This window comes from Palaemon carinicauda, chromosome 22, assembly GCF_036898095.1.
Source record: "Palaemon carinicauda isolate YSFRI2023 chromosome 22, ASM3689809v2, whole genome shotgun sequence".
Classification (NCBI taxonomy): Eukaryota; Metazoa; Arthropoda; class Malacostraca; order Decapoda; family Palaemonidae; genus Palaemon; species Palaemon carinicauda.
Window position 1 is genome coordinate 33,371,764 of NC_090746.1, and position 15,000 is coordinate 33,386,763.

Below are 15,000 nucleotides of genomic sequence, written 5' to 3' on the forward strand. Positions count from 1 at the left end.
AGTTTGATGAAACCTCTATAATGTACCTTGGGTCTCCGAGTGATAAGCAGTAGATGGTTGTTGTTTCACATCCAACAGTTTCATCACGTCCTGAAACAATTTCAACATGAAATTTGTTCCTCGGTCACTTTGAACGATTACCGGAATACTTAGTAAAAAACCCTAGTAACTTCTCAGCGATTACTTTGGCACTGATGTTCTTGTCGGGTATGGCTTCTGTGTATCTCGCCACTGGACACATCAAGGTTAACATATATTTGTGACCTTTTTTCGTCCTCGGTAACGGTCTCATAATGTTGATCATTACCTTGCTGAGGGGTTCTCCTTGCTCTTCAATCGGGCTTAAGGGAACTTTCTTGACGTATTCGTTAGGCTTTCCAGCCATCTGACAAACGTGACATACGGCAAAACTGGCTCACGTCCTTACGCATGCCAGGCCAGAAAAAGTGTTTCATAATCTTCTCCGTCGTCTTCCTTATCCCCATGTGTCCCGTCACATGCGCTAATGCAATCACCTATCTTCTCAATGGTGCAGGAATCAATATCTGACGGTATATCTTACATTCGGCATTCCCAGGGATATCGGCGGGTCTATGCTTCCTCATAAGCATCCCACCTTTAAGATATTAACAGGTGGGAGACTACTGCACCTCCGTCTCATCCACCACACGGTACAATAACTCTGCTAACGTCGCATCCTTCCATTGCAATCCTATCAGCCTTTGCCTACTCACTTGTCCTACTTCTAACGCTGAGTTTTCTATTCCCTCCAGGTCCATAGCTTCTTTGTCTTCTTGTCCACTTGTCTGTCGTTCCTCTTTTCTTGGGCTCTTTCAGGAGTTCTCCTTTTGCATACCATCATGGAAATCCTCTTCTGAAAATGAATCCTCCAAGTTTATCGTTCTTTCAGTTTCTCTTTCTTCTTTTGCAGCCACTTTCTTCGTCACACTCCTAGTTGTCACACAACTAGGAAACAGGTATGGATAGTCCTACTCGAGTTCAGTTGTAGGACTATACTTCAATGGTTTCTCAGTTACAATCGGACAAGGCACAAACAGCACACCACCAACCTCATTACCCAGCAGGACGTCGACTCCTTCGACAGCTAACAAATCCCTTACCGCAAAATCAAAATGACCTTCACTAACTTGCATGACAGTTTCAAACGGCAAATAGGGGTAACCTCCTCACCACCTATTTCTTCAAAACGACAAGTCTCCTATGAGAGACTATTCCACCAACGGTGTACACCTCGTGTCCCCACACTTTGGTTACAACCTGTGTCGCACAATATTTTGACAGGGGTTTGCTCATTCCCATCGATTGCAGCTAACATACCTTCATAAATATAAGGTTTAAAGGCATCCACGCTGTTGGGGTTGTCCTGTTCGTCGTGTAAACGTTAGCTGGTTTTTTGTCCTCGTCATTCTTTCCCGATTGTTTCTTCATCTTTGCAATCTGAGAAGTGGAATTATCCTTAACCACTGGGGTGACTGCTTTCGGTTGGTTCGACCAACAGTCCTTACTGATATGGCCTCTCTTACCACACTTAAAACAGACAATATTTACCTTCTGCACGTCTTTCATGATACCTAAAGGAGGACGATTCGATTGTTGCTGTGGTACTATCGCATTCTCCTTTGGAACAATACCAGTGCTACCTCCGCTGTAACTATTGAATTTGGTCGAATAGTTATTACAGATCTGGCTTCCATGGTTCGGCGAATACTTGATACTTGGGTCGGAACGACGGTTGAAACTTCATACCCGAGGAGGGTTTATGACTGATAATATTATAATCTTCACTCAGCAAAGTGGCTTTATCAAGTTTCTTGACCTCCCTCCCTCTCTCTCAAGTACGTTTAGAATATGTTCAGGAATTTCTCGTAAATATTGTTTTCTCGGCCTTCTGCAAACTTCGGAATCTTTCACTATAATATTCAGGGGTCTTCTGATACACTTGCAGCACGCTCCTCTTCCCTCTTTGATACTCCTTCCTCTGGTCTTGAGACAAGGATAGATAAGAACTGCATCCTTTCCCAATGAGAAAACGCTGCAATAACACAGACCATTCCAACGTCGATGCAACCATTTCAAAATGATCGAAGAATTCATTGGAGCTGCTTCTGTGAATTTTGGAATTAACCTCTATGCATTTGTCACATTAAACACGGGATCGTGCAAAGCAGGGGGTCATCTTTTTCTGCTGCGTTGCTGACCGTGCACAAGCATTCAACAGCTCCTACTCCCTCGCATGTTGTGCTCTCTCTCTCTCTCTCTCTCTCTCTCTCTCTCTCTCTCTCTCTCTCTCTCTCTCTCTCTCTCTCTCTCTTTTCCTGTCTTAGAATTTCTCTTGCTTCCATTTCCCTCACATGTCGTCCTATTTCTCTTGCCTGTTCCTTCTCTTTTTTTGCTATTCTCTCTCTTCTCTATCTCTTTCTTCTCGTCTTGCTTCCATTTCCCTTGTGTGTCTTGCGATCTTTCTGGCTTCTTCTCTTTCTGCCATCATCTTCAACTTGATCAAATTATCTTCCGCTGCAATTCACCGAATCTCGGCCTCTACATTCCTTTCTTTCATTCCTTTGGTTCCTAGGTTAGCTGATCCTTGCTTTGCTATGAATTCTTCTTCAGCACTCTTCCAACAAATTTCGAGTTTATCAACGCTACCAAGGCTAGATACTTGATTTGGGCTTTAATCATTCCATTCATTGCATGGCCACCACATGCCATTAAAATAGAGAGCCACTGAGCTTTAGTTACATTAGCTACTGACAATTCCTGAACATTTGGGTTTTTCAAAACCCTTGGATATTTAGCTGTGCCATCTTGTACTTTACATAAAATTATACCTCTCAAAAAATATATCTTAACAGTACACAGAATCCTATCAACACTAAACTGTTAAAACCTTTAATCAAAATATGGCCCTGTTATCACCAATATATAAAACAAGACTCGCTCCCTCCCGGGTCTGGGCACCAAAAATATATATTACGTTATGGCTGGAGAATTACATAACCTCCTGAGTTCCAAACTCATCTGTTTATTTTTACCCAAGTCTGTTACTCTTGAAAAATATCCGAGCTCTGAGAAATTACGCAACTCCCAGTCTGCAATATATAAAACACTGAATATCCAAAGGTCTGTTACGTACACTGAAAACAAAACTGGGTGATTAGGGTGATATATAATACAAACTTTTCAAAATTTCCTCTTACTTTGATTCTTAAATAGGGATTACGAGCAAGTACTGTATGAAATATTGGTGATCTAAATAAAATTTTTTTTACAAAAATAAATATATTCGATTAAAAATTTACAGCACTAATGTAAAAAGAATTAACACCAAAATTAAATTACTCGAAATATTAAATGTGAACAAAATCTTATACTAAGACAATAGAAAGACACTGGATAAAATATACAATCACTTGTTTCACTGGAAATTATTTTATAAGAATATTCAATTATGGTAATGACAATAGTTGACACTTTAACACTCTAATGATTGAACCCTTAATGAAATTTACAGAAAAGTAACTGATACACTTACGTGTTATAGCTCACACGAGGTTTCCGAACTGTTAAGCAATATAAATACAAGTTACTGTTTTAACCTAAATCTCACAGGGCCAGTTACAAAACTTTATATAATAACAGTACTTACATTAACATGATACACTTGAAATCACATTCAATGAATTTATCTCCTTTAACACACTACACATGATATATGTTGGATAAAAACATTCACTTTTGAGCAGGCACACACTCGATGCACTTAAGATGAGAGAGGATGTTGGCTCTTTCAGAGGGATAGGCTGGATCTCTTCTGCTGCTTACAATTTCCTAGGGGCACATATATATTGAATGCAAACTTCTAAATTATTCTAAATAGACCATTCTCGTGGCTTAGGGGCAAGGCTCTAGCGGCGAGACTATCAACATAGCATTTTGAACAGGGGAACGAAACTTACTTACGAGGTAACTCTCTCTCAGTTAACTCTACCCATCTAACCCTCGAGAGAGAGAGTAAAAAGAGTAAATCTAGTCCAGAAGTTTCTTGCATTTTCCAACCACGTGGTGGAAATATAAGCATGATGTAATACCTTGTAAACATGGCATAATACCTCGTACTATTACTTCGTGTGTGATGCAGCATACCTAAAACGGGATTACATAAGACTTCCTAACAAAATACGTGAAATAAAAAAGTTAATTGATAAAAATAACGTAAATTTACATACACTGACTTGAATAAAAAATACAATTATATGAATGACGAAAGTCTTATGTAATTTACATACAATTACATAAACCTACATGAGAATAACTCACCTTAAGAACTGACTATATACACAAACAAAATACATGAATAATACATTTACTCTATACTAGACCAGCTTCATAAGACACATATATTTACATATACATATACATAAAAAAATTTCTTCACCCGATTGGTTTACTGCACTGTGGTTGTTCAGTGGCTGCTTTCCTCTCGGTAGGGGTAGAAGGGACTCTTTAGCTGTGGTAAGCAGCTCTTCTAGGAGAGGGTCACTCCAAAATCCATAGGCCATAGCCTCTGTACCATGATCATCCACTGTCTTGAGTTAGAGTTCTCTTGCTTGAGGGTACACTTGGGCAAGTTATTCTATCTAATTTCTCTTTCTCTTGTTTTGTTAAAGTTTTTATAGTTTATATAGGAAATATTTATTTTAATGTTATTACTATTCTTAAAATATTTTATTTTTCCTATCTTCCTTGCCTCACTAGGCTATTTTCCCTGTTAGGGCCCCTGGGCTTATAGCATCCTGCTTTTCCAAATAGGGTTGTAGCAAGTAATAATAATAATAATAATAATAATATATATATATATATATATATATATATATATATATATATATATATATATATATATATATATAATATATATATATATATATATACGGAGCATTTCTTATTATTAAAACGCAAATTATAATGTTTATACACGATACCTTTTTTTATTATCAAACGTCACTTAAACATGCTGTATGTAAGAGCTGCTTTTAATAATTTTTGGTGGTAAAATCTCTATGATATGGGTTTGTTGCCAAATAGTATGAATGTGTTAGCGTTAATGATTTTGTGTACATGGTTATTTTTTCATTACTGTTTTACTAACATCATTACCATTGTTATACTTTATAGTATTCAAGCTATTGCAGCTGCAATAAACAGTATTAAGAAAGACTTTTAAGATTTTCGGTGATCATTCTATTCTGAAGAAGTGTTTTAATTCTATCATTCTACCTTGTTTCGAGTATTGTTCTTCTGTCTAGTCTTCAGCTACCGATTCTCATCTTAATTTGTTGGACACAAACTTACGGTCTATTGAATTTCTTATTCTTGATCTAGATATCGATCGCTGGTACCGTAGTTCAATTAGTTCGTTAATCATATTGCATAAGATTTTTCATAATTCTGATCCTCCTTTACATTCAGGTCTTCCAGACAGTTTCATCCTCTTCGTAATACTAGGCACGCAGTTAATTCTAATAGTTATCCCTTCTCCAGCATGAGGCTCAATACTACACAGTATTCTAGAAGTTTTATTCCAGCTGTGATCAAGTTGTGGAATGATCTTCCTAATCGGGTAGTTGTGCCTGATTGGTAACGTCTCTACCTGATGTATGCCAGACTGGGGTTCGAGTCCCGCTCAGACTCGTTAGTGCCTTCAGTGCCTGCAACCTTACCATCCTTGTGAGCTAAGGGTTGGGGTTTTGGGGGAGCCGATAGTTCTACCTGCCGAGTCATCAGCCCACCCTGGTCCTAGCTTGGATGGAGAGGGGGCTTGGGCGCTGATCACATAATACACAGTATATGGTCCGTCTCAGGGTATGGTCCTGCTTGCTAGGGCAGTGTCACTGTCCCTTGCCTCTGCCATTCATGAGCAACCTTTAAACTTCAAAAGTTCAAACTTGCGTCAAATGGTTTTTTTTATGTTGAGCAGACTGCCATAAGTCTTTATATAATTTAAATATGAAATATCTGTTTTGATGTTGTTACTGCTTTTTAAGTATTTTATCAATAGTTAATTATTTCTCATTTCGTTTATTTCCTTATTTCCTCTCCTCAGTGGGCTATTTTTTCCCTGTTGGAGCCCTTGGGCTGATAGAATCTTGCTTTTCCAACGAGGCTTGTAGCTTAGCTAATAATAATAATAATAATAATAATAATAATAATAATAATAATAATAGGATTGGAGACCCAGGGTCAGGATTAGAAGACGACCAGGGATTAGTGTAATGAACTCGTGGTTCTTCCGAAAGGCCGCTATTTCATTGGCTATTCAAAGTAAGGCTTTTTTTTTCTTTTTTCTTTTTTCTTTAAACGTTCTTAAAGGGGGATGGAGGAATTACTTATATAAGCAAAGAACTCAAGCACCCTATGAAGAAACCAAGAAACCACATGAATGGTTGGGGATGGTCTAAGCAAAGCTAAAGACTGGGTGATTTTATTAAACATGTCCAAGTCTAGATCCACGTTAAATGCACGCTCGAGAGGTTCTGTTAAAGCTGATTTATAGAGCAATATAGTTGATGGCTGGAACTTCCTCTTAAAGAGGCTGACCAGAAAGGAAGACATGAAGTCTGGAGGTATCAACTAAAAATAGGTTTCTCCTGTGTATGAAAACCCCTTGTCGCTCATTGAATAAGTAGAGAAGTCTTTTTTAAAAATACGGGAGAGAAAATTCAAGTGCAAGTGTCGGAACATGAGACGTAAAATAAAAGAAGAATAAGCATGGGCTGGAGAGCATTTGGTAAACAAAATCAGACTATTAAAAGTAAAATGCCACTTTCTCTAAAAACAAAAGTATCTAATCAGATAGTCCTACTAGTATCCACTTATGCATCAGAAACTTGGAGCCTTACTAAAGCCTTTGAACATAAAAAAATTACAACACCAAGGGACAGATAAAGAGCAACATGGATACGAGAGCAAACGAAAGTAGAGGATATTCCAACATGTAAGAAAAAGAAATGGACGTGGACAGGATATGTAATGAGAATGTCAGATAACAGATGGAACAAGATGTATAACAGAATGGGTCCATATAGATTCCAAACGAAGCAGGGGAGGGAATATTTAGAGGAGACGATGGATTGCCGAACTAAGAAAATTTGCGGGTACTGACTTGCGTAGAAAGATGATAAAGAACGCGTGTGGAAGGACTTTGTCCTGCAGTAGAATAGCAACATGTGATATATATATATATATATATATATATATATATATATATACATATATATATATGTATATATATATATATATATATATATATATATATACATATATATATATATATATATGTATATATATATATATATATATATATATATATATATATATACATATATATATATATATATATATATATATATATATATATATATATACATATATATATATATATATATATATATACATATATATATATATATATATATATACATACATATATATATATATATATATATACATATATATTTATACATATATTTATATATATATACATATACATATATTTATATATATATATATATATATACATATATATATATATATATATATATATATACATATATATACATATGTATATATATATATATATATATATATATATATATACATATATATATATATATATATACATACATATATATGCATATATATATATATATATATATATATATATATATATATATATATATATATAACATTTAGCTGTGTCCCCTAACACCGGCTTAATGGATAAAAAAAAAAAGTTAAACAATGGGCGAGGCCACATGCGTATTTTACCTGCAGAGATGCTACGATTTCCTTCTCAGACGGTTTTCAATAGAAATTTAAACTCCCCTGTACTCTCGGTGCCATATACACTACCTCTTCATCTTGAATAATTTCTTGTGCTTCTTAGATGGTAAAGTTTCATCGGGACAATACATCGTGCAGTCAATCAATCCAACTCCATCCAGGTCTTCTTATCATTGTCAATTTTTTTTTCAAAAGCCCACTTTGCCTGTATCAACTCTTCTTAAAACTTATATATTCTTTCTTTAACTTACAACTTTACAACATTTCTTATTATTTCAGTTTTTCTCACACCAAATATACAACGCAAACAATTTAACTCAAAATTTTCTGCATAATTCCTTTCTTTTGCATTTAACTTAACGTCTCGCTTTCACAAAGGCGAACAGACACTAATTCAGAGTAGCATTACAGTCAATAAACAATCTTACTGGGAAAGTTGCCCTTCTTTAAAAAAAAAAAAAAAATATTTTAATGGATTTAAAGGATGATCTTTTTTTTTTCCAAAGATAAAACTAATTAGTATAAGCAGGAGATACAATAGAAAGGCTCAAAATAATAGTACACCAAAACTGTTAGTCCAATCCTACATGCATAGGAAATTCCTTTCATTCACTGCGACTCTCAATACCAAAAAACACTTTTGAAATCCTAATAAATAATAAATGTTCCCCATCAATCAAAACCAAATGATGTTTTCCATCGAGTTCTCAACAATTTAATAAAGATTTTATACCTAAATAAAATCACATTAAAACTAGCGCTACCTTACCTTTACTTATGGCTCCCGTGTAATTTCTGAAATAAAAAAAAAGAAAAAAAGAAAATTAGGGTTCGGAAATCAATATTAAAATTTTGCAACCGATTAAAAAAAATTTGTATAAAAACTTATAACTTAGCATATAAATCAAGTATGGCGCAAATCAATTGATTAATAGTTTACTCATATAAATTAATCAAAGACCTACTAACTACACCTCACAGGAAGAAATATAAAAAAAAATAAAAACTAATAAAATTTAAGAAGACAATCCTAACTTATATGACCAATGAAAAATATGAGTTTTTTACGATATCTTAAAACAGCTGATAAGAAAAAGCGACAAAAGCATGGGATAGTGCCTTCAGTGCACCCCAAACGCTTCACTATATGCGATACTTGAAAGGTGTTTGCAGCGTGCTTTTGGCTCCAAGCTGCAGCCACTTTCAAAGTCTTCTACTTTGAATCCTTTCCTACTTATTTTCTTCTATCTTCCTGTCCAACCTCTTTACCTTCAACTTCATTATGCAACTTCAAGGATTTTCTCATGTTGTAATTTGCCTCTGAATGCCCTCCCAAGTCCCAGCGACGGGCTTCATAAATATGATTTACTAGTGTAATATTGGATTTATATTATGGTTTGAACCTCTGCTTTAACTAAAACAGTTTTTTATTTTAGTTTTACAAATTATTCACAACATAACTAGAAGAATTTTTTATGAACTTGGATTGGGAAAATGTAGGAATGGAGAGTACATTGACAAATTAAGATTTGCAAATGACAGTTCTATTTAGTGAATCGTGGAAGGAATTGCAAATGACGGTAGATTACTTTGATTGTGAGAGCAGAAATGTAGGCCTTAAAATGAATATCAATTAAACTAAGACAACGTTCAATGAAACTACCTATACAACAAATAATTATGTGCGAACCTATAAGAGATTGTTAATGAATACATACGTAGGAAAGAGTGTTTCCCAAGAGCACAACCCCAAAATTAAAAGAAAGATAAGCATGGGATGGAGGGCTTTTCGTAAACGAAATAATATTATGAAAATTAAGATTCCCATTTCTCTGAAAAGAAAAGTATTTAATCAGATGGTCCAACCAGCATCAACTTATGCATCAGAAACTTGGAGTTTTACAAAAGCTTTAGAACATAAGCTATTTACAACTTAGAGGGCTATGGAAAGAATAATGATGGGAATAAAACTAAGAGACAGAATAAAGAAAGGATATTCTAATAATTAAAAAAAAAAAAAAAAAAAAGGACGTGGGCAAGACAGGTAATAGGAATGATAGATAACAAATGTACAAAAACAACAACATATTCAGTTTTAGAGATTAGACACTAAGCAGGGGAAGGAAGAGAATACTATGGATTGACGAGCTAAGTAAATGTAGACCTACTGGTATAAATTGGCATAAAAAAAACATAAAGAGACGGGTGCGGAGGACATGTCCAAGGCCTTTGTCCTGCAGTGGACTATTAATGGTTGATTATATATATATATATATATATATATATATATACATATATATATATATATATATATATATATATATACATATATATATATATATATATATATATATATATATATATATATATATATGTGTGTGTGTGTGTGTGTCACCGTTAAAGTCTATAATTCAGTTAATGCATGAAATACCTAGTGATTTCATGAAATAACGGGGTGTTTTAATTAAAGTATATAAAAGACATTTCTATTTACAAATTAACTAGATACTTCATGAAATAACTAAGGATTATATGAAATAACAAACGCGTATCAGGTAAACTATAAAAAAAGACTATTGTACCATTAATCAATTTTCTTCTTTAATTTTCGTCCACAATATAAAGTAAAATAAACCTCGTTTATTGCAACAAGGACCGTGTTGGTAACATTTCGAGTTGAGGTGTTAAGTAATTTTTCGTGGCGTAAGGAAAATAGTGATCGCGCATGCAGCTGATTTAGAACACCGTTTCGGGTTCCCATTTTGAAATAATTTTCAGGATTTTTTTTTTTTTCTAAAACTAAAGCCTCTGTCTACATCTTGCACCTGGATGCAGTATTTCCAACAGTAGGGTCAGGAAAGGTGGTATCAGACTGTTCTTCATTTTTTCATGCTTGTTCTTCAGGGCAAACGGCGGATTTTTCTCTAGCTCTTTTGCTTAACGACAGCTTTTTACAAGATCACTCTCCAGTTTTCCAGTTGAACTTGTGTTGAACTGTCTATCTCGATTTTACATGCACGATATTTCAAAATATTATTTAATTTATACTTTTCATGGCTGACTCCGTTAATTTCACCGTCTCACTGCATTCTTCAAAACATCTTCAGTAGTCAGTGAGCTTTAATACACTTACCGATGACCCAAAATTCAGAATTCTAACATTTTGGGCACGCCCAAACATAGCTTCATAAAGACTTCTTTTAATTCCACTAGGAAAGGCCCTATTTTTCATGAACTGAAGGAAATGCATACTTTTCACTCTATTTGGTAGTTTTATTGTCACTCATTCAAGTAAATAGCATTTATCAACCTCTTGGTTAGCCGCTCTACGCTTACTTGGCTTTGGCTGTGTCGGGATTTACCGTGAACAATATGCAATTCAGGTCAAACCAGTTTTAAGCTTTCAATAACAAAATGGGAAAACTCCTGCCCATTATCAGACTGTAATACACATGGTGCCCCAAAAGTAGTAAAAACATCAACTAAATTATAAGGAACTTCATCAGCTTATTTAGATGTTGAAGGGACGAGACAATGAACACTGTTAAATGGGCTTGATAGATAAAAAATAATTTTCATTCACCGTTAGGTTGAGACTGCAGGTCGATCAAGTCTAACTGGCATCGGCTGTTATAATGCTTAAATTACATTGGTTTAACAGTTATTATTTACTTTTAATTTCTTTTCTTACATGTTTCACAACACTTAACACAAATAGATATCATGTTGTGTTACTTTTTTTTTTATTTATTTATTTTTTTTTTTTTTACCCCATGAAGCACACAATCCCAGCCTTCATGTGCTATACAGAATATCACTTACTTCATTCTCAGCCACATATCTAAAAACAAGCTCATTGTTACACATAGGAAGAATTTACTTGTCAATTCATTGTACTTCAAGCAAATCGTAGTGTTTTGATAACCAAAAATCAGAAAACATATTTTTCCCAAAGTTTTTACACTTTTTACTTGACTAAGAAGAACTTCATATTTAGTTTCAGGCATTAAAGCACTATTTTCGGAAACCGGTAACTCCTTCAATTTTGCTAAGAACTTTCCACTGATATCTTCCTTTTTTAAAATGAAATAAATTGAAAAAGGAAAACCAGAATAATAAATTCACTGAATAACTGTACCAGAGAAGACAAACAGCAGGACTGAAACTTGGACTTCTGGATAACGAGAAGAGTGGAGAAGAGTGGACAAGAGTTATGACCTCCACTTGTTACCAGAGATCGGGGAGATAATAATACCATCCTTAGTAAACATTTTATATACTCTCCCTGATGAACGTCAGGGGTTTCATGAAATAGCTAGTTAAATTGTATAATCTTATATTTTACACTTTGTCAATTTTGGATATTTCAGGAAATCGCTAGTTATTTCATGCATTACCGGATTATAGACTTTAACGGTAACACATTATATATATATATATATATATATATATATATATATATATATATATATATATATATATATATAATCTCCTCCAACGCCTATTGACGCAAAGGGCCTCGGTCAGATTTCAACATTCGTCTCTATCTTGAGCTTTTAATTCAATACTTCTCCATTCATCATCTACTTCGAGCTTCATGGTCCTCAGCCATGTAAGCCTGGGTTATCCAACTCTTCTAGTGCCTTGTGGAGCCCAGATGAACGTTAGGTGAACTAATCTCTCTTGGGGAGTGCGAAGAGCATGCCCAAACCATCTCCATCTATCCCTCATCATGACTTCATCCATATATGGCAATCGAGAAATCTCTTATAGTTTCATTTCTAATCCTGTCCTGCCATCTAACTCCCAATATCCTTCTGAGGGTTTTGTTCTCAAATCCACTTAATCTATTGGAGATTGTTTCATTGTCATACCATGACTCATGTCCATAGAGTAACACCGATCTTACTAAGCTGATATATAGTCTGATTTTTATATGTAATTTCAGGCGATTTGATTTCCAAATTTTACTTAACCTAGCCATTGTCTGGTTTGCTTTTTTTCAATCTTTCACTAAACTCTAATTCTAAAGACCCTGTATTGGAAATCATAGTTCCTAAATACTTAAATGATTCTACCTCATTAATCTTTTCTCCTTCCAATGATATTTCATCTTCCAATGTATAACCAGTTCTCATCATCTCTGTCTTTCTCCTATTTATCTTCACCCCAACCTTGTACAATATTTCATGCATTCTGGTAAACAAGCATTGCAAATCCTGTGGTGTTCTGCTAAAAAGGATAGCATCATCAGCATACTCTAGATCTGCTAAATTCCTATCAACAATCCAGTCTAGTCCTTCTCCACCATCTCTGACTGTTCTATGCATTACAAAATCCATGAGGAGGATAAACAACATAGGTGACAACACATTCCTTTGGCATACTCCGCTGTTCACTGGAAATTCATTTGATAAGACTCCATTAAAATTAACTTTGCACTTGCTATGCTCATGGACAGAATCAAATTTACATATTTAAGAGGAATTCCATAACAACACAGGGCTCTCCACAAAATTGGCCGGTGCACACTATCAAAGGCTTTTTCGCAGTCCACAAATGCCTTCAAAAGGGGGTTTTATATTCTACGCATTGCTGTACAATATGTCTTAAAATGAAAATTTGGTCAGTGCAACTCCTACCTTTTCTAAATCCTACTTGTTCATCTCTCAGCTTTTCATCAATCTTTCTCTTCAGTTTCTTTAGAATAAGCATACTGTATATTTTCATAACAACTGACATAAGTGTCATGCTTCTGTAATTATTGCGATCAGTCAGGCCTCCTTTTTTTGCTTTTTTCACCAACTCTCCTAATTCCCAATCATCAGGTTTTGCCTCTTCATGCCAAATTTTACAAAATAATCTTGTAAGTAGTCTGGGAGCCATTTCATTTTCGGCCAGTATCATCTCGGCAGTTATACCATCGTATCCCAGGGCTTTCCATCTCTATAGTTTTTAATGATAGCTTCGACTTCAAACACACTGAATTCATTCATGGGAACATCAAGGTCTTCATCAGCTTCATGTATATCAATCAGATTATTCCCTTCATATCTCCTAATCATAACCTCACTAAAGTGTTCCATCATTATCATCATCATCACCATCTCCTCCAACGCCTATGGACACAAAGGGCCTCAGTTAGATTCCACCAGTCGTCTCTACCTTAAGCTTTTAATACAATACTTCTCCACTCATCATCTCCCACTTCACGTTTCATAGTTCTCAGCCATGTAGGCTTGGGTCTTCTAACTCTTCTAGGACCTTGTAGAGCCCAGTTATACATTTGGTGAACTAACCTCTCTTGGGAGTGCGAAGAGCATGCCCAAACCATCTCCATATACCCTTTTCCATGATCTCATCCACATATGGCACTTGGTGACTAGAATAATCTCTCAATTTCATTTCTAATCCTGTCCTGCCATTTAACTCCCAATACTCTTCTGAGGGCCTTGTTCTCAAATCTACTAAATCTTTTGGATATCATTTCATTGTCATACCACGACTCATGTCCATACAGTAACACAGATCTCACTAAACTAATATATAGCCTGATCTTTATATGTAATTTCAGGGGATTTTATCACCAAATTTTACCTAACCTAGCCATTGTCTGATTTGCTTTCTCAATCTTTCACTGAACTCCAATTCTAATGACCTTGTATTGGAGATCATAGTTCCTAAATTCTTGTGTGATTCTACCTCCTTAATCCTTTCTTCTTCCAATGATATTTCATCTTCTATTGCATATTCCGTTCTCATCATCTCTGTCTCTCCTCTATTTATCTTAAGCCAACCTCGTGTAATATCTCATGCATTCATATACATGTATATATATATATGTATATATATATATATATATATATATATATATATATATATAATGAGTGTATGTTTAATATAGTGCATAATATATACACACCTATCTATATGGTGTCCGGGCAATTCGGTACCGGACAAGTTGGTACGAGGACAATTCGGTACCAGACAATTAGGTATATAGGAAATCAAAATATTTCTTATCAAAATGTATTTATTAGGCAAATAAAAATGAAAAATTGAAACAACATACATATATAACGTCTTTATGGAAATATTTTATATAAGATTTAACTTTTATATTAAGAGCAATTGCTTTTT

The 15,000-nt window shown here is 34.7% G+C and overlaps 1 long non-coding RNA gene across 1 annotated transcript in view; it reads right to left on the reverse strand.

Moving 5' to 3' along the window:
- Positions 1–15,000, reverse strand: part of LOC137616399 (uncharacterized) — a 536,300-nt gene that overhangs the window by 48,765 nt on the left and 472,535 nt on the right. Inside the window, exon 2 of the long non-coding RNA XR_011039425.1 lies at positions 8,630–8,655. This is a non-coding gene — a long non-coding RNA (uncharacterized lncRNA). The remainder of the gene's footprint in view (positions 1–8,629; positions 8,656–15,000) is intronic.